This window comes from Haliaeetus albicilla, chromosome 24 (genome assembly GCF_947461875.1).
Source record: "Haliaeetus albicilla chromosome 24, bHalAlb1.1, whole genome shotgun sequence".
NCBI classification, from domain to species: domain Eukaryota; kingdom Metazoa; phylum Chordata; class Aves; order Accipitriformes; family Accipitridae; genus Haliaeetus; species Haliaeetus albicilla.
In genome coordinates this window covers 18,720,955-18,746,490 of record NC_091506.1, presented here as the reverse complement: position 1 = coordinate 18,746,490, position 25,536 = coordinate 18,720,955, and the positions used below count along the sequence as shown (strand labels likewise).

General features: G+C 40.7%; 1 protein-coding gene and 1 long non-coding RNA gene across 6 annotated transcripts in view; one reads left to right on the top strand and one right to left on the bottom strand.

Annotated features, from left to right (window-relative positions):
- PRKCD (protein kinase C delta) overlaps positions 1–18,407 on the bottom strand; it is a 69,958-nt gene extending 51,551 nt beyond the window's left edge. For 2 of the 5 annotated variants that reach the window (XM_069812462.1, XM_069812466.1), the window contains exon 1: positions 18,288–18,407. The gene's annotated coding sequence lies outside the window, so the exon portion shown is untranslated. The remainder of the gene's footprint in view (positions 1–18,287) is intronic. The other 3 variants (XM_069812464.1, XM_069812463.1, XM_069812465.1) reach the window with 2 other exon arrangements.
- A 264-nt stretch (positions 18,408–18,671) lies between these two features.
- LOC138690811 (uncharacterized) overlaps positions 18,672–25,536 on the top strand; it is a 56,901-nt gene continuing 50,036 nt past the window's right edge. Inside the window, exons 1-2 of the long non-coding RNA XR_011329599.1 lie at positions 18,672–18,836; positions 19,640–19,797. This is a non-coding gene — a long non-coding RNA (uncharacterized lncRNA). The remainder of the gene's footprint in view (positions 18,837–19,639; positions 19,798–25,536) is intronic.

Sequence of the window (25,536 nt, the reverse complement as noted above, 5' to 3'; positions counted from 1 at the left end):
CCACATTCCTCCAGCCTTTACACAATTAAAGCAGCTACCACATAACTACAGACTGGTCCAGTTGTAGTTTGCATATTAATCTTCATTTGGGCATTTTCAAACATCTCATAAACTCATTTTTTCTGGGAGATGTGATATACACACAGTGTCTGGAACTGGCATGATTTCGGCCCAGTGGGTCCTTCCAGCATGTCATGAAATAAAAGGACCTGTTCTACCAAAGGACAGAAGGACATAATTTCTATCCCACTGTATTCCTTGTTCCCAGTGACATTGTTAGGCAATTATCTTCCTTAGTAAGTGGAAATCTGGAAGCTTGCCACTTCAAATAGCTGCATAATAAATGAAATTGTCTGCCAAGAGTACTCACCTGTCATACCTGTCTTTCATACTTGGCAAGGATTTCATTCTGTCTTCTAAAACTCTTGGATATGGGCCGCATCTAACTATGCTTAGGCAAGACAGAAACAGTCACATCATCAGAATATATGGGATTTTTCCTTGAGTACACAAGGCAGTAGATGAGTAATGTGCTAACCCAACAAGTCACCAGGTTTGTCTTTCTTAGGAAGCCCAGTGCAACAATCTACACTCCCTACCTGTCTCTAGCACAGCCTAACCACAAAAAATTAACTCTATTAAGTTAAATTCTATTAACTATTTAACTCAAATAATAAAGAAAAAAAGAAATATTTTGCAGACTCACTGTTTACCTCTTTTCTGATTTTTCTTCAGTAGTTTCTTCCCAGACATATGGGTTTTCTTTTAGATAGCCTACAACATTTAAGACCCAGGCTATGGCAAACCTAAGTCACAGTGACCAAGTCCTTCAGGGAGTAGATGCAGCGCTTGCACCTGCCAGGAAATAATAGCTGACAACTGAGCGAAACTGAGAAGAATCCATCTAAATGAGCCTTGTAGCTTGAAAACTTTTCCTGCTTTTCCAGATAAACTGGGCAGAGCCGCAGGAGACAAGCTTTCCACATTGTAAATGGAGCAGCAATCAAACTGAACTGCATGATTGTCATTCTCTTGAGCACTGACACTGAAATCAAAACCAAATATTTGAAATAGCGTATGTGGCTCCTGAAAAGTAGGCACAAGCTTCTTGCAACTGCTGTAACTTTATCACACCTAAATATCCTGAACTTGGACAATAATTAGAATATGAATGACAGAAAACAAGTTGGAGGGCAGACAAGAGAAGAACTCTTAAGTTTCGTACAAAGCATCACCAGGAATCTTTTCCTTGTTCACAGATAAAGAGCCAGCTCAGAGGCAGAAAGCAGAATTATTAAACCTGTGCCTTCATAAAGAAGAGTTTGGGTTTAGCAATAAATACAACTTCGCAAAACGAAGTAAAACTTGTGTATGCTTGCACTAATCTAACAGAGACCTTTTTCAATTTGATTCCATAAAAAGTTATATTAGCCAGGACTCAGAATTTTTTCCCCAGTGCTTGTGGAAACAAAAACTAAAACAAAACAAAAAAAAATGTAGATCAAAGCATATAGTAAAGCATCAGCCATCAAACTCTGGAGCCATAACAAAGGCTTTATAATCTAAAAAAGATTAATGGTTGCCATTTTAGAGTGTTTCTGTGAGTGAGAGATAAATGGGAACATGGTAAAGGTCCAAAATATACCGGCTGAATAAAACCCAATCTGTTACATTTTCCAAGACAACACTCTGCTCTATGAGCTTTATTAGAAAAAGCCTGGTGAGCCTAGCCAATTTTTCCCTGAACAGGAAAACCTCAGCCCTGTATATCAATGGCAAGAAGAGCCAAACAGTGTAACAAAGACCCTTTCAAACATGGGAAAATGTAACTAAAAAGGACAAAACAGCTACTGTGAAAGAACCAAAACTTCTATACCCTAACACATTTCCAAAGGTGGGGTTTTATAGGAATACATGACTTTATTTGTATACCCTTACACTTCACACTAATGTCATATCAGTTCTTTTAAAGTATTTCACTAAATAAAACAAGCGTAAACTGTGACAGACTCAAAGTAAAGAACTGTACACACTTGCAGAATTGTTTGATCACAGTTCAGTTGCTCTGAATTTTACACAGAGTATCCACAGCTCTGCTGACTTTGCAAAGCATTTTGAAAGCGAAAAACCTTCAGTTATAAGCAACTTCTGAATGTTAGCTCACTGTACTACCTCCTATATCGCTAGCTACTGAACAAACACCCTTTGGGAAGGTTAATACAAAACTTCAGCAATTAAAAGAAAAATATTTTAGGTTGCTCCTTTGAAGAGATTCAGACAAGCAAACTAATTATTGTGACAGATCCTGGAAACATCTGATTGCAAACTGCAGAGGATTTGACAATAGCACAATGGATTTTGTTCAGAAGAAAAAAAGTGAGGAAAAAACCAAACACTCCCATTCCTTTAGGATGACTGAGAGACTTAATTTGGGGCAAAATACAGTTTACCACATCACATTTTTTCTTCTGGAGTTTTACCATCCATTTCTAAATACACTAGATACAAAAGTTGTACATATTTTCAGAGACCATCAATTTATTTTTCCTCCAAAATTGGGACACCTGTAAGACCAGCAGTTTCCATATAACAAATTAAGGATACAATAAGATAACTTAATGACTGATCTCAGAAATTCATTAAATTGCAGTATACTGCTTCCTGCTACTATTACCATTGGAATTGGTTATTTGTTTTACTAGTGGACTCTCTGGAAATGTTAAGTTTCCTAGGAGCACAATCAAATAGCTATCAGTCTCTGGAAGGAAAAAAAATAAGAGAGAGAATCAAAGTAACCCCGGAAAGTTTCTTAAAATAGATTGTTTGGACCGTTTGCTACTTATGTATCCTATGTATCACAGAAACCAAAAGTCAAGGAAGAGTGCGAGCTGGGCGAAACAGAAACAAAGCTTTCTGGAGTCTTGTGATTTAAAAGGTTTCACTGAAGACCTCCTTTGTATAAAATGTCTTTTAAAGACAAAAGTATTGAACTGCAGCTGGCTTTTCAGCAAAGCACAGAAATAAAAGGCATAGGATAAGAAAGTGGAGCATGGGTATACAAAGTGAAAAAGTGAAAGATGAGTTTGAAACAATTCTGCAAAATATGCTCTATTAAAACTGATGTCACCAGAATATGTCATGTGAAAATGTGTCTTAAAGTAGAGAATTTGAGGTCTCAAATTAATTTCTCTCTTGCTTAAAGCAATATCAGAACTACGTTTTGCTATTTTCAGACTTTAACAACAAAGGGGTTGGGGGTTCAGGGTTTTTTGGGGGGTGGGGGGACACATCCCTTAACAGGTGCAATGGTACTGGTTAAAACAACTGTAGCAGAAGGAAAAAATATTGCCTTCATTAACATTTAAATCAAATGGGCTGTCTGGCTAAAGTCAGGGAAATTTCATTCTTGAAACACAAGCTTGCAGCATGAAGTATGAATGTGAGAGTTTACTTATTTCTATGTCAATGATGGTGCTACTATGCCAGCTAAATTATAAGCATATTGAGATCTTCATGAGAGCATCTACAGCAACAGAAAAACTGGTTTAACTGCTTTCAATCTGTTTTTACTCAAATATTGTTCAAAGTCTGGGGAGCCCAAGTAACTCAAGTCACTAATTCCTTCCTGATACGATGGGCTGTACAGTATTTGAGACCAGACAAACCAAAGTTTAACAGCAACAGATAAACTCGGTTATCTTTGCAATAGGGAAAGGTTTGAGGCAGAATGAAGTACATACAGAGGTTTCTGGCTTTTGGTTGGGCTATGAAGTAAACCAGCATTTTGCTTTTCCTGCTGGGTTACTTCAAGCACTGTTAGCTCTGTATGTAACTAACAGGATAAAGTTCATCTGTGATTGCCTCTTGGGCCCCTTGACATCTCTCATCAGTGCAGCTGCAAGCCCCTTATGCTGCTGTGAGATCCCTTAAGTAACATGCCAGCCACATCACTGCTACTGGTTCGGCCCTTTCTACTGACCTATAAAGAATGCAATGGTTTGATTTGCACAGTTGGAACACACAACTGTTTCAAAGTAAAATCTTACTTTTTTTTAGCACCTGAAAACTCTGAGCCTGCCCAGAAGAGCAGTGGTGCCGTGCTCCAAAAGGCAAATTCAGAACTTAGAAAACTTCAACACATAAACGATGTGGGAACCAGCTTAGAAATATGTTTATCAAATGCATAGTCAGAGCCAACCACCTTCCGGATTCCAGGATCCACAGAAGCAACCAGCCTACTCCCTTGTCTTGCTAGGGACATTGTAACTTACTTGTAGCTGTTACTATCACTCAGCTGCAAGAACAAACGGTTTCACCACAGGTTATTTACGAATATCATGCACATCTGATGTCATACGGCACTATACATTTGCAAAGAAAAAAAGCAATTGCATGGTTTGAGTTTGTGGGGAGATGCAACTAATGGACATATGGTGCAAAGGTTCTTTAGCCAACCCCCTCTACCTCCACTTATCCAATTCAAGTTGAACACAAGAGTGCTAATTCTATATAGCATGGGGGTATTGAGAAAAATTTAAGAAAAAATGCTGCAACAGCTGAAGTAATTGCATTGCATATAAAGACTCAGAGGCTGAGAGGACAGGCTTACATCTCCCATTCTTTGATCTACAACTTGTGACTTCAACTTGCGACTTCAACTTGCAGCTGCACCAAACATGCAACAGAGGCTCCCCATAGCTTCCGCCTTCCCGGTTACCATGTTCCTTCCCCACGGGGAAAAGGTTCTGCTCACTGATAACCAGAATATGCCTTTCTTGAAGTTTATCAGATCAAGCATTCAGAAGATTAAAAAACAGACATTCTGCTTAGTTGGGTGTGAAGATTCGCAAGCTCAGCCAACCATAATCTCAGGTAAACATGAGGACAGTGTGATGTTGCTATTCTGGTTTTCTGCAATTGCTTCCAGAAAGAAGCCGTCAGTATCACAGAATGGGTCCAAGTGATATTGAGTGACAGTCTAACTGAAATCTGTGGAAAGATGAAATGAACCAAAAAAGCTTTTCCAGCTTCTTTTCCAAGATGACAAAACCCTCTCTATTACTCCACTCATTTTCCCCATCTTATTAACACACCTGCGTGGGCACAAAATATGTGAATTCTTCATGTAAAACCTAACTTCAAGGAAAAGAAATCTCTCAGAAACTTTATAATACATCTTAAAGTCCCAAAGAATGCACATGAAAACTCACAAAGTCTCAAGACTATTTGCTTTTCCCTGACATGGCAGAAACATTCACCTCATCTTTGTTTCAGCCTTGATGCAACATTGTACATTGCCAATTACATGGAAATTTCTCCAGTTTCCAGCAGAGAAGGGCTCAGCCTGTGCAAGGCTAGAAGTGAGTGTTGCTTTGCAGCACAGGTGGCTGAGCTCAGCATGGTCAGCCCTATGATGCTGGATGAGAGCTAAGGGAAGTAACCCAGCCGGACAGCTCAGCACTTACCCTGCGTGAGATGGGGCTGGCAGCAAAGCACACAAGATGACAGCCCACAGTGGCGTCCCCCAACCAGGCACCCACACTCAGGCTACTGCAATAGGAAAAACAAGCAAACAACTGAAGAAAACACAATGCATTACCCATGTTCTTCTGGGCAAGCAACAAACAAGCAATTTACCCAATACATTAGGGGTCAAGCAGGAGCAGAACAATTCTGCTATCCAGTACATAAGCACTCTTGTTGTCATCTCTTCAGAGTCCCACATCCAGCTCCAGTCACTTCCCCCCACCCCACCCTGCTTCCCTCCATTGCTTCATGCACTGAGCACAGATGGTAGATCGAGCTGTGCTATGGTATTTATACACGGGCTTTAAAAGACTTACAAAGTATAGAAAACAATGTACTGCAAAGAGTCTTTTTTGTAGCTTTGCAAATTTCCTAACAAATTACTTTGGGAGATTTAATGGTTAAGCAATTCAGTAGGGGTATTAAGCGGACTTTGGAAAATAAGACCCTGATCAGAAGATCATTAAGTATACTCTTCTTCATGTACTTACTGCAACTTCATCCACTGGAACTCCAAATACCAGCTAAAGGACCACAGGAATAATACCAAAAGCACAGACACACAAACAGGCATGTTTTTAAGTTGCCTTTAACTCTTACGTATTAGGAAGCATGGTGCTTTTAGTAACTAAAGCAAAACAAGGATACATTCTTCCATCTTGGTCTGCCTGGGACACCTTGCCTACAGCAAACGTTTTCAATTACATGAGTCTGGCATCCTTTTTTGTGCTTTTAAGAAGATAAAAAGAAGATATGGCTGCCTCTCCTTTGAAGTATTTGAATGCTCATACTACAGCCTCACCACAGTGTCTGAGAAGCGTTAAGAGTACAGCCTAGCTTGAAGAGCTGTTAATTCAAAACAGAGCTGTATAACTCTCATGGTTTGTTTAAAGCAAACAAAGAAAACATCCCTCTGTCAAGACTCGCTCAAAAATATTTTTAGTATTAGGTTCAGCTTACTCACTGGAAAGCAGCATGAAGTAGTAGTAAGAAAATCAGATTTATTTAAAAAAAAAAAAAAAAAGAAAAAGACCCAAATCATAATACTAATAGATAATTTTTATCTAGACAAGAAATAATGCTAAAATCCTTCCATAGCCCCCAAAATAAGATTTGTTTGTCAATGGGATGAAGTCTTCAAGAAAGTAAAAAAACCTCAAGAATTCAAGCATACCATCACTACGTGTGTGTGTATCAAAACATTTTAAAATAATTTAGAGCCTTTTCCTCACTGTCTATAGAAGTGTACAGCAATTTTTCCAGCAAATGACAATCCCATAAATGCCAGTTAAATGTAAGGAACTAAAAATAATTTTTTTTTCTACTGATCGACTTACATTACAGTCATCACAGATATTATTATAAAGTCTTGTAACAAAAAAGCAAAAAAAAAAAAAAAAGAAGAGTAATTTTCTGTTTGACTGTGTCCCTTTGACAAAACTGAATACATACTATGTCATGGCTTTCAGAGTATTTTTAGCTTAAAAAAAGATTTCCATTTTAGGTCATTACAGCCAAAGAGTATTGCTAATAAGTAAAATCAGTTTTGTTATCAACCAGACGAAGCTCAACTCCTTGCTGCTCCTGTAATTAATTTCTCATCATTTATTTCATGTGGCTGGAAGGGGTAGAAAGGTTTCTTCCTGATATTTTTCCATTTAGAGTCCTAAAACATTTTACAAGTTTCATCTATCAATCAAGTCGAACTTTGCTTTAACAGCAGCAGCAGCAGAACTTGTATCCACCCAAGTGGCAAATCAGTTTATAAGTGTTTAGAATGATTGTGTCTACATAAGCTTTTGTATTTAACTGCATCAGTGTAAGAACAGACTTAAAGTAGAATGCCACATATGCTTAGACAAGGCTTAGCTATGATAAGCTGACTAAATTTGGACACAGCAAAACTGCTGAAATGCATTTATAATAATGTTATCCAATTTAACTAAATATATTTTGGCCTAGCTACATAAAATACCTTCTTCAGGGAGAAGATGAGGATTAATTGGTTAATTTAGCTATAATCACATATTATAGAAGATGAACTACTAGTTCATCCCTAGGAAATGAAAACTCATTAAAATAAAAGAATTCTCTTTTTATGCAGCATCAAGTATTTACCCACAATGTAAACCACTGGGAAGTACTGGAAAAGCCCTATCACTGTTTTAACAGCTTGGAAAGAAAACAAAATAGTGAAATTGAGTTCTTCTTAAAGTACATCAAATTATGCTCCGTGATCCAAGAACAATTCTCAACCTGACTTTTGGTTTCAGCACTGATATACATACTTCTTACAATTTTTAAAAAATAGATTTAACCTAGTTTCTGCTACATTTAGAAATGCTGTGATTTATACATTAAAAAATATATTTGTATTCCCATAAATAAATACTTCACTTATGCTTTACTTCTAATTATATATTCACTAAACGTACTTTAGTTAAGCAGTACTTGGAATCTAGTATGCTATTTTAATAATATATGCTTGAGACTCAGCAGCGAATAAGATATACACTACCTCCATTAAGAAATGTGTATGAAAGTACTTTTCAGTCAAAATTTGGCCCTTCAAGGAAATAGATATTAGGGTTATAATATATATTAAATTTCTAAGAATTAGTATTGGAGACTTCTTGTCAAGATTTGCCTTTTAAAAGGAGAAAGGAATGCTACTACATGTTACATTCAAAATCAAAATACAGGTCTGAGAAGCTGAACACATTGCTGCAAGAAGTTAGCAGTTCCCTCCTTCAGAGTTTTGAAATTAGCCTTACACAATACAAAGCTCTAGTAATGCAAAGATTGGGCTCAGTTATTAACTAGTAAGACAATAAGGAAACAAGCAACAGAACAACACATAAAAAGTAGAGGAGACTGAAACTAAAAGTGGATTTTGGTCACAAGAGGTCCTTTGATTTGTCCTTTTCTCCAGCTAGGAGATGCAATAAAAAAAGAACAGAACTCAACATATGGAGAGAAATGAATAAAGGGTTGGCCTGTTTTGGCTTCTCTTCCTATTCCTTAAATACATATCTATATAAACTTCCAAGCAAATAAACATTTCTCTTTGCTTCAACTGCCACCCACTGGAAAAGAAAAGCAACATTAATTCCAAATTGCAATACCCTAAATAGGTCAGAAAACCAATCTGACATACTAGTACAGATTACATTAAAGCCCTGGGATTGCCTTGAAAATCTTAATGGCACTGCTAGAAATAAGCAAGCTTGCAAATTAAACTGAAACAGAAGACAGAATACAGCAACAAACCAGAGCTCCACTTCCTCTCCCTGCCCCAGCCCCAGCTGGTGGGCCTTCGGGTTGTATTGCAAAAGTTTTGGAGAGGAGCTGGAGTTCATAAGGATGAAATGAAAGTAACCGGGCTGGCAGCATCCCTCTGACAAATGTGGTGCAACAAGGACGAGCAACATTGCATAGCCTAGCAGCTCTCATCGCTCTGCGCCATGCTGCTCCTGCTGCACTCCAGGTCTATCTCTGCACTCATATTCCTGCTCTCTCTCCCACTCGCTCTTGCCAACAGTAATCCATCAACTTCCTTGCTTAAATGGCAGCTTCAGCATTCCAGCTTTCCCTCATTGTCAACACCTGTATTCCCTTCAATGGACACATGGGGTGTCTGTGGTGCAGGACGTTGGTGGTGCAGATCCAATAACTTAATCTTTTAAGTAATAGAGCAATGTGGAAAGGCTTGCTGAAAAAATGCTATAGGCTGCAACAGAGCATTATCATCCACTTCAGATGAAACTTGTTCTAACTTTAGATAAAATAAACATATACTTACACCAAAAGTGCTTACCTAAGATAGTAATATGAGGTATTTGCATGCAAAAGCATGCACGCCAGATGCAATGACAGCAGTATAACAGCATGTTGCACAAATGCAACAAAACTCACCCTTAACTGGAACAGACCATCCTGCAGACACGGAATTCTGGTGAACCTGCACTGAGGCTGTGATGGCTCAGCCAGGGAAGTCAGCAATCACAGCTGAGACCACTGGGCAAGGAAACCTGAATGATACAGACATGCCTTGACTTCCTGGAGAAAAAACCCAACCTTTATTAAAACAACACCAAATGAATCGGGACAATTAGATTCCAGAGAACCTTCCATATTTAAGATATTCTCAAGTGTACATGTGATGAAGCAAGTTTTGCCAATAGAATAGCTGCTCTGCAATTATGGATGAGCTGAGAGGTATAAATTGACTGCAGATTCCCTCACTGTAAGGGTCTAAGGAAACTGGAGGAAGGGAAAAAAAGCCTAAGAACCTAATACAAGCCTTGTGGGGATTAAGAGAGACCTATAAATCCTTTGGTCCAAATCACATGTTTCTTCAAAAAGACCTGTAGAAAAAAAAACTACCAGGAAAAAATATCTGGCAATATCCCCTCATGAAAATTCTCTTATGCTGTTGTAAAGGTGAGGAGCGGAACAACTTCAATGGACTTGTACAACAGATGCTTCTTTCACAGGGCAGTCAGGGCCAAGATACCTGCCAAAGTTGAAATACTGCTTTAAGCTGTATCTTCCTGCTCTCTAGTTCCCTGACGGGATTTTTTCTAGGCAGGACACAAGTGCTGTTTACTGACCCCTGGTTTTACCTGTCCTTCCCTAACCATTGTGCTAGGTTTGAAGGAGCTAGGTAACTGGGGATGCTGGAGTCTCCTTTTTAGCTGAGAGAATGGCAGAAGACATGTTCAAGTGCCGACGGCTCGCTGCATTCAGATCAAAGCAAAACTGGATGCATTTTAGCTCTTAAATTACCTGGAAGAGTTTAGGTCCATATCAAGAAGCACTTGCCACTGGGATGCTGCTTCTTAGATAAATTTGTCAAACAGAAATCATGTCAGTTCCTGTCAGTTATCGAGGAACACAAGCAAATGTAATATGAAAGAGCTCGCACGATTTCCTGACAGACAAATCTGCTCTGGATATTTGGCAATTGGCATCCCCAATTCATTCATTAGTAAGAATATTTGAGTTCAGTGAAGGTCACAGTCATCAGCCACCAGGCACATAAGGAAACAGCTAAACTCTTGAGCAATTCACAGCTCAGCATGAACACAGCATTAACGGACCAGCACACTTGATGTGAAGAAATGTAATCATCATCATTGCTCAGTGAGTGCAAGAACCAGACTATTAAAAAAAAAAAAGTTTATTTAAAAAAACCCAAACCAGCTATCAATACTGAAAGCATCTATGATCAAATTACTCCTTCACCTGCAGAGATATTTATATGACTGAGGGTTTCAGATCGATTTTTTTTATTTAATCTATAAAAGGAACAGAGTTTGTTATCAAAATGAAAGATCCTGGCAGCACCTACTTGATGCAAGACAGCCATCTGTGCTCTCTCTTACAGGAATATACATTAAATACATTTTTTAAAATAAGCAAGAATAAATCCTACTTTCACAAGAGATTTCCAGTAAAATATTTTGACACACAACTGTGTTCTTTAGCAAATAAAGTATTTTCTCCAGTTCAACAGGCACTAACTAAAATCAGTAACAGGCACTAAAAACCAGTACCACTAAAATCAGTAAGGTACAAAATACTCATTTTGGCTACATAGTCATGCCAGCAAAATGCAGTCACCCAGAGGCATTACAAAACATATCATAAAAATCTTGAGATAAAATATACAGGGCAGTCAGTCTTATATTTCAAACATGACAGCCTTTCAAAGTTATTGCACTATGTCTTTTCATCTTAATTTTCCTTGAGAATACAAGTTAAGAGTATATCATGGGCCCTACTTGCTATTGGCTCTACTGTATCTTCCTACCAAATTTTCACACAGAGGGCTGTTTGAAAAGAAGGGACTGTTTCTTTTAAGAAAGAAATACAAGATTCCTCTTTTGTTCAAACAAGAACTAAATACAGTCTCCTCCTAGAAAAGCATAGTTCAGCCATTGAACAATGTGTTAGCAATAGCTTGGCTACACTGCCTTTGTACTCAATGGGGAATTTCCCGGAGAAAGGCAGACTGCAGAAGCCAAGCTTAACCTTGAGTTTGGCTGCTAGACATTTTTGATCATCTTTTCAAGCATCTATCTACATGTTCAAGCATCTAAATCTTAAAAAAATCTGGCTATAAGTTAAAAAAGCAAAGCTTTACTATCAGAAAGACAAATCTGGTATCACAACCAGGAATCCTTCTTCCTTTAAGCTGTTCCTCATATTGAATATTGATACACTCAATGCACTGAAGTAAATTAGATATTGGTATGATGAGGAACAAAGTGGTACTGACTAAACACTCAGATTTCACAAGCTCCTTAGGCAGAAAAACCATGGCAAAGCTTAAACTGCACTTCCTCAAGAAACCAGAGAATATGATAAAGAATCAAATATACAAACAAGGATTTTATTAGATCTCTAATAAATAAGTGTTGATAAAAAAAAAATTTTTCAAACACTCAGAAAGTAACTTGACACTCGAGTGCTAAAAAAACATGCCGTTTTCTCTCTCTGTCATCTCATCATTACAAACTTGTCACACAGCAAACAACTAGACTAAACCAACGCAGGTCTAGGCTTTCAGCTCCAAATCAGTAGCATGCATGACTTCATAGCTCAGGGGTGGGGAAAAAAGCTGAGGCTGAAGTTCAGATTTACTGCATATGTTTCAAGATAGTATTTCTAGTGGGTAACCAGACGTAAACCAAGTCTATAAATACTTAAATCATTTGTGAGACTGCAAAAGACTAAACATAATGCAAATCAAAGCCACTCATGCACAAATGTAGATTCCATTTTAGAGCTTTTCAGCCATCCAGGAGATGAGAAACAAGATACAAATTCAGATAACTCAGACAACTCCTCTGAGCCCAGTGAGGCGGAAAGGACTTCAGCCCACATGCATCTCTTCAGAAAAGAGGGGCACCCTTACTAAGCTGTTTGGTAAGAGCTTGTTTTAGTAGGGTCTCTTTGCCACAGACACATTTGATGCCTACTGTAATGATACCTTGATCTATTAACCAGTCTCCTAGGAGCTATCCCAACTCCACTCTCACTACTAATGGGTAAAAGTGAAACCACTTGGTTTCACTTCAACCAAATGGGACCATAGTTTGTTGAATATCTATTTTGTTCTCAAAAGTGAGTAGCATCTTGGAATTCAAAATAATCTTGTTCTGGTGCATACAGAGAGGTGCTGCCTTTTTTTTTTTTTTTTTTTGATAAGTTCAATGGTTGGCTGATAAAATGGGAGGAGATGGCAAGCACATACCCACTTCCCTTAGCAGTCAGGCAAGTATCATACAAGGCTTAAAAGCTTAATGTGCATCAGCTTCATGAAGTTATCCGTGATGGTCACTCTCAGACTTTACGGATCATGATTATTATCATATGAATACCAACTATGCTTAAATATCCTTAAATAAACTTTTCCAGATAGAGTATTACATTCAATGGCAAAGAAATTACCAGGAAACGTATTAATTTCAGTAAGAGGATATCACAAATTGTTCTGTGGTGTTACGGGCTTTCTTAGCTTGAGAAATATTTTTAAAGAATTGATTTTATGGCCCGCTTCTTTAAATTGCAACTATTGTATATCTATGCTGCATCACTTCCATCTTCTAGTCAGAAACTATCAAATCTATCATCAATCAGAAAAAAAGCAACAGCTAATTTAACAGGTTCAAAACATAACTTACTTCATGGATGTCAGGGCACCTTTCTGCCACTGAAAGGCAGACATAATTTTCCACTTGCATAAATTTGAATTAAAAAAAAAAAGCCAACAGAAAATAATCTTAAACACACAGATATACACATCAGCTTTCCATTCTCTGTATCAGTGTTACTCGTAATAATAAGAGTCTGGTCTAGATCAGACCAGAAATAAATCTTGCATCATACTTGCCAAGGACAGATTTGTGAGGTCACCAGTACTCCTGTGCTAGATGTCTCATTTTTCTGCCTTTCCTGGTGTCTCTGGTAACAGGAGCAGCACACTGGTGCAGCTTCCAGGCATAAAGGCAGTATGTATAATCTAGGTGGCCCTATAGAGCTAGAGGCAGTACACTACTTCCTACAGAGCAGACTTTTGCAAAATTACTCAAATATCATAAAAAGCAAACGTGGTAGCTCTGGCTTAGAGAGGTAATGCCCCCTTAAGAAAATGTAAAAACTCTCTTACAGGTAGAAATAACTGCCTTTTAAATGAGAATGTAACAAGCCATTTCAGCATTATTTTACCAAGACTGTAAAGAGCTCTCCCAGGCTCACCTCTGTTAACTGCATCTTTGCAAAGCACAGCTACAGGATGCAGAATGATTACTTTTAATGTGCTACCCAAATAGCTCCGAATGGGCACAGGTAGCTTTCCCCATTTCCCTATTCCTGCTCGTTGTCCTTTGGCTCCACAGATTGCTCTACAGAACCAAATTCTGCACTCAGATTATGCAGGTAAAGGAATATTCAGAGAAAGATTACAAATCTTGCCATGGAGCAAGGAAAACAGTTAAAAAAAACTATTGGAACACAAACTCTTTTGGTGCTTTTTAGGCAGCCTTTGGACAGAAACTGATAACCAGGGTGGAAAAGCTGCACTTAATGCAAGGATAATTCCAGAGTAAAAAAAAAATCACATAACCTTTCTCATCAGTGGATGATTAACAGAGGAATTTGGTTCCTAATGAAGTCAGCCAGCCCCCAGACTCCACTGGTAAATCCCTTCTTGTCATCTTTCATATTCAGCTCTGACTCATCTGCAAGAAACATTTCAATCCCTAGCCTATTCCTTTTTTCCTCCATTCTTTTTACAGTAGGTTAAGTATATACTTCATAAATGCAATGAAGGGGATGGTGGACTATAGGTACATAACACATTGGGACTGCATCATGAAGAGACACACCTGCGTTAGCTTTAGGGAACTTAAATACCTGTGTCAATGAACCCAATATAGGCACATACCTCAGTGCTGGCTAACACCTGTAAAGTATTTACACTGTACAGTCCACACTGAGGCTTGTGCCACTGCAGCTTCACTGTAGATTAGCTGGGCTGAAGTGAACTTTGATACATCCACATGTGCTACAGTCTTGCCTCCAGTCACAGTGCAGCTGCAGAGTGAGAGGTGATGAAGGGGCTCCTCTTTTCGGGAGCAGCAGCCAGAGCTGAGCTCAGGCAACACATCCACAGGGCAGAGGATCTATGCCTCTGCACAGAGGCAGGGTGACAGTGAAGTCCTTCAAAGGGAAACCAGGATGGATGGTTAATTTAAACTATTAGGCCCTGAAGTACTCAATTTGACAGAAACTTTAATTGTAATGACTGTGGCTTTTAGACATCAAAAGAGACTCAGAGGCCTGAAAGCTTCTATGCTTTTCCCAGGAAATCAGTTATTTTAATAAAAGATAACATCTTTCCAGGTTTTATTGTTATTTTCTTGATCTATATATATAGCATCAAATAGCCAAGTTCTCGCTGAGAGATTCTTCTAAAGAGTTCTCTTTAACAAAACTAGCTACAAAATTTCCTAAGTTTTCTAGTCTAGAAGTACTTTCTAGTTTAAAAAGAATTCTTTCTGTACAGAGTATCTTTTCAACTATGCTGTGTGATCAAAAAGTCAAAATTATTATGCTATTTCACTGTTCCATTCAATAAGAAAATTATGACCCTACTGTATAATTATGCCTAATAAAAAGGTGGGTTATAATTCATGAAATACAAACTGGAAAAATTTATGAGAATGAGGTCTTGTCTGGTGAGAACAATACAAGAATCTTCCTAATCAATTATCTCACACACATTCACCAAATAGAATTACCTTACGATGTACTGATTAACCACACATACATCATACCTGTGTAACAGAATATAGTTTTCCTATACATTTCTATCAGCCACTGAGTGGCAGCAATTCCTTCATGCCTAAATCTGAATTACAAGATGTAGGATGAAAATTTGAAAGTATTGCTCTTACTTCTTTTCTGCTACCTCTAAATTCTTTGGGAGGGAGTGTTGATCTGCTTGAGGGTAGGAAGGGTCTACAGAGGGATCTGGCCAGGCTGGATAGATGGGCTGAGGCCAATTGTATGAGGTTCAACAAGGCCAAGTGCTGGATCCTGCACTTTGGTCACAACCCCATGCAATGCTACAGGCTTGGGGAAGAGTGGCTGGAAAGCTGTCCGGCAGAAGAAGACCTGGGGGTGCTGGTTGACAGCCGGCTGAATATGAGCCAGCAGTGTGCCCAGGTGGCCAAGAAGGCCAACGGCATCCCGGCCTCTATCAGAAATCGTGTGGCCAGCAGGAGCAGGGAGGTGATTGTTCCCCTGTACTCGGCACTGGTGAGGCCGCACCTCGAGTCCTGTGTTCAGTTTTGGGCCCCTCACTACAGGAAAGACGTTGAGGTGCTGGAGCATGTTCAGAGAAGGGCAACCAAGTTGGTGAGGGGCCTGGAGCACAAGTCTTATGAGGAGCCCCTGAGGAAACTGGGGTTGTTTAGTCTGGAGAAAAGGAGGCTAGGGGAGACCTTGTTGCTCTCTACAACTACCTGAAAGGGGGCTGTGGTGAGGTGGGTGCTGGTCTCTTCTGTCAGGTGGCTGGAGATAGGATGAGAGGAAATGGCCTCAAGCTGCAGCAGGAGGTTTAGACTGGATATTAGGAACAATTTCTTTACTGAAAGGGTTGTCAGGCATTGGAATGGGCTGCCCAGGGAAGTGGTGGAGTCAAAAAGCGAGTAGACGGGGTACTCCAGGACATGGTTTAATGGGCATGGTTGATGGTTGGACTCCATGATCTTAAAGGTCTTTTCCAACCTAAATGATTTTATGATTTTTTTTTTCTGTTTAGCATTACATACAACCATACAAATAATGTCTAGTGAAATACCTTATGTGTTTCAATTTTTACATTGTCAAAGTTTCAAAAGTTATGTACTTCATTCTGATAATCATATTTCCTTAGAAGTTTTCTATATTCAATTTTACAAAAAGATAACTTTGAGTAAAAATATGTGGATCAAGGAAATTGAAATGCCATCATTTAATCTTTTCTAAAACTAAAGCACAGACCTGTATTTTATTACGAAACCCAAGATAAGGGTGCGAAACAAACAAACAAACAAAAAATCTAAATCTATGTTTTGCAGCCTTATGTTTGCTTCTTTCCTCAGGATTTGCAGGTTCCTATGGTAGTGTCTTGGGGTGACTGAAATCTACCAGTCCAAAGACAAATATCCAATTCTTTAATACAGCCATTTTCAGGAACTAAAATAGACAGGAAATGCTGCAGATATGTTTATGAATTACTTCTTAATGACTTGAGAAACACTTCATAGCCTCTTGTTCAGAAAGCTATAGGTTATAGCTTCCTATTTGATAAGTACAATGCTGCATGGCATTATTTGATAGATGGAAAGCCAAAGAGGTTATTTGCCGGCTTATTATATTGTTAATAAACTAATGACTGTATGAGGCCAAGGCCCAAATAAGATTTAAAAGAAACTAAACACACAAGTGCATCCCAGATTTTGACACAGACTATTTGTAGAGATGTTAAATGTTGTAATTCAGGCTTTAAACAAGTCTCTAAAACTAGGAAAAGACTTAGCATGAGAACCGATCATCCCACACCTGTCTTCTCTGCAGATTCAGTTCTGTCCTCAGAAACATCCAACTGTTAAGAGTCGGGATACACAGCAATATCATCCTTGCACATAAATCTCCTGCAAGAGCTCCTAGGTCCAGATTAACACTCTGCTTTGCGCTACTTGAATAATCTAGAAGTGAAGTGGTGCAACAGTCAGGGCCCACGAGTAAACAGATGTTAGATGTAACCACTGAATGCCATAATCCAATTATTTAAATATTTCATACCCTAATGCACACGGGGAATTCTCTAGCAATGAACTGAAAATTGGTTTTCAAGAGATGCACGCCTGGCATGTACACAAAAGCAACAGGCATTCCTGCTCCTTCATTTCTTATTGTCTGTCGCCATTCAGCTGGAAACCTGATCATTTAAAAGAGCGTGCATTTTATCTGCTTCAAACTCACTGTCGTACAGGAGGCAGAAACAGAGTATCAACCGGCTGGGTGGGGGGAAAAAAGAAAAAAAAAAAAGTTGATGTTATCAAACTTGGTATTGCTGGTACGGGAAAAGTCCCCGTTTCTGTCAAGAACCACGCGGATCTCGTTATCCTCACACGGGGCGCGATCCTGTCGCCGCCGCGGTGCCTGCCAGTCCCTCCGGCCGGAGGCTGACAGACCTTCCCCGCTAAGGTCGCGCTTCCCCGCGGACCGAACGAGCCGGCCCCATCCCGCGCACGCCCGAGCTCGGCGACGGGGAGGTTTCGGTGGACAAAGTCCGCGGCCGGGGCTCAGCCGGCCGCCGGGGACTCCCGCCGCAGCCCCTCACCCCCGGGGCGCGGAGCCCAACATGGAGGCGCGCCTGAGGAGGAAGCCCCGCAGCAGCCGGCGCCCCGGTGCCGGAGGCAGCCCCGCCGACTCCCGTCCCGCAGCCCCGCCGGGAGGCGCCGCCCGGCCCGGCCCGGCCCGCCCCTCACGCCCGACCCGCCGGGACACACGCCGGAGCGGCGGGCTGAGCCCGGCGGCGGCCGGGCCGGGCGCCCCCTCTCCCCGCCGGGAGCCCCACGGAAGCCGGCCGGGCCGGAGGGAGCCGGAGCCCGTGTCGCTTCCTCATTCACCCCACACCAGGCGGGGCAGGAACTGCGGAGCGGAGGGAGCCCCCCGCGCCGGGGCCAGGTACCGGCACTCACCCGCTTCCAGGGAGTCGTCGGGGGCCGCGGCCACCGCCGAGTTTCGGGCGCTGTCCTGAGAGAGACCGAGAGAATGAGGGAGGGAGGGAGCGAGTGGGTCCCCGCCACAGCCCGGCCCGGCCCGGCCCGGCGCTCCCCGCCCCGCGCTCCGCCCACGGGGCGCAGCTGCGGGCCGCGCGCTCACCTGCTGCCGCCGCCGCCGCCGCCGCCGCCGCCGCCCGCGCGCCGCCGGCCCCGCCCCGGAGGTGCTGTGGGAGGCGGCGGCAGCGCCGCCCGCGCACCCTGAGGGGAGGCGGCGGCGGCGGTGGCGGTCGGCGGCGGCGGCGACCGGTCCCTCAGCCGCCCTGCGCGGCCCCTTCACCTCCCTTTTTTTTCTCCCCCTCCTCTTCTCTCGTCGGAGGCAGCGGTGGCGTGTGGAAACGCCTCAGCCCGCCTCTCCGCGGCGGCCCGGAGAGCCCCGGGCTGGCCGGGCGCCAGCGCGGCGTCTGCCGTACCTTGGCGGGCGGTTTGGGCTGAAGGGCCCCCGCCGCTCCCTGGCGCGGCGCCGAGGTGGGGAGGCCGTGGCCGGAGTAGTGTTGGGGCTGTGGGGGCCGGGCCGTGTTTGAGACGAGGAAACTTTTTTTTTTTTTTTCCAGGGTTGGTTTTTGGGCGGGCGGAGGTGGGTTTTGGCTTTTTTTTTTTTTTTTTGGTTCACTGGTTGCAGAGATGCGAAGAGCATCTGGGTTTGAGGAGCCAGAGCTCGGCGTGGGAGCCGGTGCTCACAGTGTGCCCCTGTCTGGCGGGGAGCGGCACTCGGGTTTCCTCACCCGTTTGCCACACTTTCTCTTATAGGCTTTTATTTAAAATGTCCTTCGGTAGCTTAAAAGCCGCGGATGTTGTTTCAATAATAGGGCCGAAGCTGGGTAGGAGGTAGCTCTGTGAGCACTGCCATCACCTCAGCGACTTTTTACCACAGGGATGGCCTTTACTGATGTGCCCAAAGTTAGAGGCCTTCGTAGGGTATTCAGCATCTCGGCCAGGGCTTTCCCCCAGTTTGTACTCTGAGTAATGAGGCTTCTTTTTTCTTGAAGCCTTTGGTACTGCAATCGCCAGTGTTAAAATGAGATGTTTCAGGGGTGGGTTGCAGCATAGGACTGCGTGAAGCGTAAGAACCGGAGAAAACACCGCCATGCTCCTGTAAGAATCCAAGGCAGACCTTTGTCATCTTTTTTTCACTCATACAGGTCAGGTGTAACTACTCTCGTGTTTTTATCTTAAATGATCTCATTCTGCCCTAGCTGAAAACAGTGATGAAACTCCCAGTGTTTTTTTGTATCTGTGTGATGCTGTGTTAACTGTGGGTGTTTCTCCAGGCAGGTGCTAGGCTGTGGTGTGCAGCTGAGGGTGTCGGAGCATTGCTGGGGGCTGTGACCCAGCTGTTAGGTGGCTGCAGAGTCATCTCTTAAGAAGTCAAATTCCACCTGTTTACTGTTCAGCTTCTTTCCAGAGCATTTCACTTGATATTCATAAGGTAACATGGAAGTTCCTCGGTTGTTCTGTCTGACATCAAATCTGACAGGCTATAATGTGTATATAAATCAGCCTTGTCAATAGTTTATTTACATATGGAGAGTTTAATTTGAAGAAACTTTAAAACAAAACTGCCATCAGCTGAGAGCTCTAGTGGATATAGTGATAATCACAGTTTGGATTAAAGCAATGGAGTTGTCTTTGTTCATTTCCTTTTTACTTCTGCTGCAAATTAAACTATGTAGTATTTTGTACAGATACATGTTCTTATATATGTTTAAGTGTGATTTTTTTTAAATTGGAAAATGTAAATAATATTTTCATGCTTTGGGACAGAATATTATCTGATTAACTGTAACGCTATAATAAATTGCACAAGGACTCTCATTTAAAATTATGTAGAATGCTGTTACACTGAAATCTGAGGAACTTTATATGCATGAGCAATTCTTGAATGTTGTATTATAAAAGCAAAACTAAAACTAGTTTGAATGAGTGGGGAAAAAGCAGAAGCTAGCTGTGGCCAAGCAGTTTTCCTCATTTCAATATTTCCAGTGAAGTTTGGCAAAACAAAGTGCTTTAAAATGCATTTCATTTAATTTCATGTTCTTTGGGTATTTAATGGAGTGTAAGTGGTCAGAGAGAGTCCATTTTGGCTTGTGACCTTACCATATAGTGTTGCAGCAAGCCATTTGTTAACTACAGTTGCATTTCAATTTAGAGTATCACTTTAGTCCAAGTCTTTCTGAAACAAATAGTCTTTTCTTGTTTGGATTGTGAAAATTCTGCAAGGCCTAAAGAGATTTGCGTCTTATGTCTTTGTTGAGTCAATGGGTTCAAGTTGAATTAGGACTGAGTAAAGATGTAAAAATTTGATCCACCGGAAATAAAGAGCATCTTATCAACTAATACAGAAATCTGGCTTTAGAAATTTGAAGTGTTTTCTGGTACTGAGATTTTCTTGCTGACTCATTATTTTCTGTAATTTTGCTTTTAAAACTCAGCAGTGCAAAATGTATGGTAATGCTCTTACAGCTGGAGATTGTCTTTCATCAGAATAGATTCTAATGCAGCTAAGAAGGCTTTATTAACACATTTTACAGGCAGTGGAGTTGAAGGGGATGAAAATCTGGTCTTACTGAACAGCCTTTAGTAGTGCTCTGTGTCAGCTTCTAGCTAAATGGTAAGGCATGCTGGATTTAATTGAGATTACAGGGTAACTATTGGAAAACAAAAGGTCAATCACGAAAACAGGGATGTGGAGAGGGACAGGGGCACAGGGGATGTGGGCATTACTGTCTGTGATCCATTTTTCTGAAATGTGCCTTTAGATACTTTGTTTTAAACCAGCTCGAGACTGTTTTCTTTTTACATTTCATCTCTTGGGTAGTTGGATAGACAGCCCAATACCTCCCAAACCCATGGTAAAGCACTGCTTTGGTACAGGAAGACTTTGGGGAGGCGGTAAATACCAAGGCCTCCTGCAGCTGGATTTTTCTCTTAATTTTCCCATGCAGAAAACCTGCTTTGCCTGGGACCACTTAATTTTTGCCATATGACATGAAGTCGGGGTGATGTGACATGATGTGACTTCGAGCCCTTTCACGTCCATAGCTTTAAGACAAAAAAATGGGAGAGAAAACTTTCTGCAGCAAATGTAAGTGAAAAATTTGTGGTGGAAGCTAAGAACTTATTCCCTGAAGATGTCAGAGCTAGACTGGTACAAAACAATTTTCCAAAAGTGTGTAATGACCTTTTGTGAGCTGAACTGCTATATCTACAGTGCCTGTTACTTTGAGCAAACAAACCTGGTTTTAATTCTGATGGCAGATACTTGATTTATGCAAAGATGATTACTTATGCAGAAGTGTCATTTCAAAACAGAAAACGACTGTGGCGGTTATTGCCAAGTTCTTTTTCACAGCCCTGCTTTGTAATAAGACTTCATTGGTCTCTCTTTCCCAAGCCTAACCACCAAATGCCTTCTCTCATTTCCTCTTTTCTGATAGTAGTGGGGGTGTGAAAAGAAGAGTCTGGTGGCGATGGGAGTTTCCACCCACTACCTTCTACATGGGTCTGTGGTCTACTGTGTAGATTCACTTTTTGAAAAGTTTTGAACATTGTGTTGTCATTTATTCAGCTTTTCCTTAAGGTTGAGGTCAAAGGCTTGCATTCTTTATAATGTTTTTCCTCCAGTTTTTCATACTTTTCTCCTTGAAGGACATGAGCTCTTTATGGATTAGCAATTACTTAGATACTGAATTTCATCATATGAAGGTCTGGCTGCCATATACATTTGAACTGATGTCCAAGCAAAATGGAAATTAGCCTTCCTTTTCTGAAGCCTTGCAACTTTAGAGATTCTTTTGATAATGATATTAATTATCTTTGCAGTTTTATTTGATTAAGGAAGGGTTTTTTCTTTGTGTTAGTCAGCATGCCATTTATTGTGACTTGCAGCTGAGTCCGTCTTTCCTACTTTTTAAGGGTTTGCTTCTGTGCATGTTGCATGTGAGCAAGCTGCTGTGCCTGTGTAGAGTTGTAATTGGGTCAGGAAACTATATGCAGGTGAGACACTGTGGTTAGGCACTACATCTAGAAGGAGCTATCATCTATTTAAATGTACTGTGTTTTAGAACTTGCAGTTGCATAATGTTCTGTGCTTAGTAGAGTTTAAATAAAATTATGGATTTATTTTGTTTTTCCTGAAGGATGAGATGTGTAAGTTAGTCAACAGTTTGGGGGAAGATTCTGATGTCAGATGCAAGTGTGCAAATCTCTACATATTTGTATAAGCACCTTACTGCAGAGTGGTTTTTGTTATCAGATATGAGTCTTAAGAATTTGAGATTAAAACTGAGATATTCTTTATGTCCCAACCACTCTGCAGTTTTGCTCATTTGAAGGAACTTTTATTTATGATTCACTTATAAACCAGGCAAGAAAATAGTTTCCTGACAGTTTTGCTGAGATGCCTGCCTAGATCATTGCCAGTTCTTGTGATGCTTGATGTTTTTAAAGCCCTACTCCCTTGAGAAAGTAATTACATGAAAATCTTGGGCACATTTTCCTATTTCTTATATAAAATCTGTTTTACATGTTTGTGTAGAAGATTTGCAGATGTAATCTCTGAGTTCCTAAAAGATTGAAAATCTGGGCTACACATAAAAGGAACCCCAAAACCTCTCAAGGTCTTACAAATACCCCCCTGCTGCCTCCTTTCGTTGAGGGTAGGAAACTGATTCCCACATTTTGAACATTTGAGACTGTGGTAGACTTAGTTTCATCTGTGTTTTGCAAAACAATTTAAAAAATATTTTTGTTTGTGTATTTCTTATTGTATCAATAATTTTACTATATTAAAATATTACAATAAATAATTTTATTTTTGTTTACTGTATGCAGACCCTTACATTGGTTTCAAAACACCAGCTGCCAGTGTTGATTTTGAACAATGTGTTCTACTTCCCCTTATGATAACTTTACTTTGCAAAGTTAATACGATGGTGGAACAAGGAAGTGTATGTATTGATGCAATTTTCTTGCTCACCACAGTCCTATTCATAGTCAGTTTTACATTCCTGTGAGTATTGAAGAAAACTCTGCCATGAAGGAACACAAGCATTGCTTTCTGATTTCTTGGTTTGTTTTTGAGCTCTTTTGAAACAATTCAGTTTGATTTTTGGTGTTCATGTAAGCTTCAGGACATTAAGATTCTGTTTGTGCACAGAACAGAGGCACCATAGAGGGAGACAATTCACACTTCTGTGCACTAGCTTGGGCAAGGGGGAGGGGTGGTTAGTTTTTTTTTCCCAAATCCCTTTTGATTTGCAGCTGAATTTGTCTCATCAATCAATGAGAACAAGCTGGAGACCATCAAGTCAATCAGTTTAGGCCATCACATGACTTCAGCTGGTAGTACTTTATGCTTTTGCTGCCCACCTAAGAGGAATGAAGAGTCTCAGCAGTTACTATACAATCACCTGAGGCATACGAATCTGCTGAATATGGCTTTTGCTTTAAAGGTGATGTTTCAAGGATGTCAAGTATCCAGAGCTCCAACATTCAGGAAATTCTGTCAAATGATAGTATCTGATGAAATGATACTAGGATAATGCACAGAGAATTTTGGGGTTGATTTTAGCCCTCATTTAGTCTCATTTATGGATATTTCCAGGGACTACAGTTGTGTTGTGTTCATTGTGAATCCTGGAGAATTAGAACAGGATGCTGAGGCCTGCTGGTCAGGCTGCTGGTCTACCACTCTCAGTGACAGCAAGGTATGGCTGTTAGGGGAGAGCATGTGAGTGAGTGTGGCAGATCTCTACTGTCTGCTCTTGTTATGCTTTACCTCCATCTCCCCCACTGTTGGCAGTAGGGAAGGGAAAGGACTGCTCTGTCCTGCTGTCTTGTCAGTGAGTGAGGAGGGCATGCAAGGCACAGTATAAGAGCTGTAGTACCTGGACCACCCCACCCCACCCCTGGGACAAAGGGCTAGTGTTCTTTTTCAGATTGTTGTCAGATGGTCAGAAGTTAAGTTTTTTTTCTTTTTATCAGTGTAAACGGTTATCCAAAAATGCAAACTGCAATGGCATTAGTGTGTGGGGTTTTTTTTTTTGTCTGCTTAAAATGCTTTAGCTACAGTATCAGACTGTACAAACAATAGCATGAATCAGTCCCATGCTGTGACTGGAAGAAGGCTTTGTTTGCAGAAAGAAAAATATGTCCTATTGTGACCTGATGTGAGGGTCTGGGACTACCTGAATCCTAATTTCATTGGTCAGTTGTGTAATTTTAAAGCATAGTTTGACCACTGCAAATGAACAGCTTACTTCTGGCAGCTAGTGCTACTAACTAACATTTAATTCTCAACTATTAATATTTTTCTACTTGGGCTGTAGGCTTGGCTATTTTGCCTTGTTAAAGTTATGATTAATAATGTTGTTTTTGTGTCTTTCAGGCTGTCCATCTTAATCAATCTACTTGCCTGTACTCCAGCATATATTATGTAGACCATTATTGTGTTATGATAATAATTTAGTAGGATTTATTTTTATTGGTACAGCAAATGCTGCTATCAAAAGCTGAGCACAGTATTGGTGAAACAAGATAGTATGCAAAATAAATCCTGTTAAACCTTTAAAATGAAAGCAAACATCAGTAATGAAACTACAGACTGTGTGTGTTTGCACAGGAGGATGGAAGATTGAAGTCACCTGCCCTGGGCATGTCACAGTTTTGTTGAACCACACAGGGAGAATTTGGTGTAGTTAATGTCTGGAGTCATGGCATACATGTTGAGTCATGCAGCTTCAGAGGGAGATGTCAACATGCCTCTCTGCCACATTGCATGCTGGTTAGAGAGATAGTGTTTGGTGGAAGTAGAAGTTCTACATTGAGCTTGCCAGATAATGGGTGAACCAAACTCCTATTACTTGTGCTTGTTTACTGCTCTTGGTAGCAGGGTGAAGGGCAGGATTTGATGTTGCCATTTAAAATCTGGTAAAATAATAAAGACACTGAGAATATTTATTTTTAGTAATAAACTAAAAATTGATTCTTTCCCTGAGGACTTAACTGTATAAAAATAAATAGAGGCTGCTAGCAGCAGAATTAAAGAAAAGCCTACCTGCAGCAGAGCTGCTTTGCAAACATGAGTCTGAAGATAGGTTGTATCGTTAGAGGCACTAGAGTCAGTATTCCAGACATATTTCCTGAATAAATTCTGCTGCGTATCTGA